The sequence below is a fragment of the Drosophila grimshawi genome, unplaced genomic scaffold (assembly GCF_018153295.1).
Source record: "Drosophila grimshawi isolate 15287-2541.00 unplaced genomic scaffold, ASM1815329v1 contig_1377, whole genome shotgun sequence".
Lineage (NCBI taxonomy): Eukaryota > Metazoa > Arthropoda > Insecta > Diptera > Drosophilidae > Drosophila > Drosophila grimshawi.
Window position 1 is genome coordinate 24694780 of NW_025062900.1, and position 2621 is coordinate 24697400.

Here is a 2621-nt window from a genome sequence, read left to right on the forward strand (position 1 = left end):
AATGCATAGAGAGAGCATCCCCATGTCATGCATTTGGTGCAATTCTAATTGCATTACGGCCACACAAGTTTTAATTGATGTCACAGCTGATGCACTTCGCTTCCAGCCAGGATTCTTTGCCCGGATGCAAGGGCTACGCAAAGGCAAGTCCCCAAGTCTGTCTGCCGCAACTTGACAATTTTACATTACTTGTCTTGCATTGCTTTATTTTGCCTTGCTTTGCTTTGTTCTGCTTCAGGCGTATCCCTTGGGCGCAGCTGTCGGAGGACAACAATGGCAGTCATTCTTTAATTGCAGCGCATTTTCGATTAAGTTTAAATGACATTTTAATTGAAATCATTAAAAATAAAAGCATTAAAAGCAGTGGGGCTGCTAGTCAGCCAGCCAGCTCACAGCAACTAACAATCTCTGTGTTTGGCTTGCGTACAATTATTGACCGCATTAATGCATGTAAATTAATGTATATCCTTAAATATTTTACATTTTTATTTGGATCAGGCATACTGTATACTGAATTCAGTTCAAATGCTGTAAATCAAAATTAAGTATTCGATATCAATGTATCAAATTGAAACGATTTATCGCAGATTTCAAATAAACACATTTCCATCCATGCACGCACAAACACGTCGAGGAGCACGAAGTCTGCCTGAGATGTGGCTTCTGGGAACTCCTCGGGCTCAGAGCTCCCGAGCTGCGTGCCATATCAAATAAAACACAAGCCAAGTTATCTTTTATGGCATATCGCTGGCTCGCAGCTGCTTGTAGCAGTAACTCTCTGAGTGGGGCCAGAGTCGGGAAAAGGTTTGCGCACATTTAATACCTTGGCTCGTGAGATTTCGGTTTAAATATTTTCGTTTCGCCATGCAGACAGGTATGGACAGGTATGGAGTGGACAGTTCAGTGCTTAGAAAGGATAAACGAGGAAATGCAATTAAATAAGCTTTTACGAAATGTGCTTTTGGTATTTATGCAACCCCAACGAAAATCGACTTATTAATCCCACACAATAAGATTACCTTGCAAATTTATTTCGGAATTAATTGAAATCAGTTGCTTGTGCAAATGAAAACTTTAATTTTTGCCAATGGCCAAAATAATGGATAAAATAATGAATAGAAAATGGAATAGAACAGATGTATTTGCACAATAACTTTAAATCCAAAAATTTAAATGACAATCATTATAATGAATGCAAAGCCTTATAGAGATAAAACAAACCCCTACAATCGTGCTTAACACAGTTGTTTCAAATATTGCGTGCAACCACTCGACTATTAAGAGGAGCATGGCACAACGGAGCAGGTGCTCGACTGGATTACTTTCGAGATTCACAGCGCAGTCTAGCAATGAGAACATGGCACGGTAATCTTGGTCAATGTGGTGCATGGTTTTGACCGTTTCTGGTTGGATAGCCAGATGTGCAACTGCAACCTGAATGAGACTTATCACCAAGGATTTATCCGCAGCTCGCCATATTATAAGCGCTTGTTCCAGTCCTCCATGCTCAGCATACTATGCAAATAGCAAAAAATACGAATCTGCACTTTAGCCGACTCGACAGTAATCCACAGCAGATTTAAATCTAGTGCTTCAGCTGCTGCGCAAATTGCAATTCACTGAGTGGAACAGTAAACCGAACAAATGCATTTTTTCCAGAATTTACGCTGAATAACTTAGTTTAATTTTATGCAGCAAACAGCTTTTCAAGGTATGGAAATAAAATAAAGCATTGATTTAAATTTACATTTATAGATTATATATGTTTTTTCAAACTCCACAGCTGACTGAACGGATGTGAATCGGAGTATCTGAAAAAATATAAAACCTTTGACCCAGAGCCGGTGAAATACATGTGTTAATTATAAACGCGGTTACCAAACAATCAGCATTTCGTATTTATATGGATTAGGTTAAAACTTATCCATAATGCGATATAAGTAATATTTTAGTTACGAGTACTTTAGTTGTTTTTTTTTTTTTATGTAGCAAATATATTTAAACATTAATCAACCTATTGAAAGCTATTAAACATTGATTTCTAAAGCTGATCCACCATATGTGAATAAAAGCGACTTCGGTCTACCGACAGTCAGACAACAAATTAACCGACATACGAGTCGGTATAATGACCGGTTGCACAACCACGTCAACCCTTTGGCTTGCACACTTGGGTCAAATACAACGCGCTGGAGGTTGAAGCGCGTCCTCTGGGCTGTTGGGCGTTAAATTAATGTTCTACAAAGTAATAGTTAATGTTAATTATTATCTGCTAAAACCAGTTCTATGTTTATGTTAATGATTTTAATTCACTGTTATTATTCATTCATACCTTAGTTGTTACATCTCCAAAATATACAACTTTGCATTAATGTTGCTGAAAAAGTTTGGTTTTCCCTTTTGTAATTCTGCAGTCACTGAACTAAATTGCCACATGAAAGCGGAACCACAGAAGCGCGAACGAAGTCAAAATTTACCGCAACTAATTCATCTCACAGTTTAGTTCCATTAATGTGGAAGGACTTATTACTAAACATCACTAGACTGAGCTTACTGCTGACTTAAATTTACCATAAGAAATCGTTGACATGCTGGTCATTCCGTAAATAAATGGATTTGTA

At 37.8% G+C, this 2621-nt stretch overlaps 1 long non-coding RNA gene across 1 annotated transcript; it reads left to right on the forward strand.

Moving 5' to 3' along the window:
* Positions 1-725: 725 nt before the first annotated feature.
* LOC116805685 lies at positions 726-2051 on the forward strand. The gene is made up of 3 exons (XR_004365340.2): positions 726-804; positions 871-1711; positions 1784-2051. It is a non-coding gene; the product is annotated as an uncharacterized LOC116805685 (long non-coding RNA).
* The last annotated feature ends 570 nt before the right edge of the window (positions 2052-2621 follow it).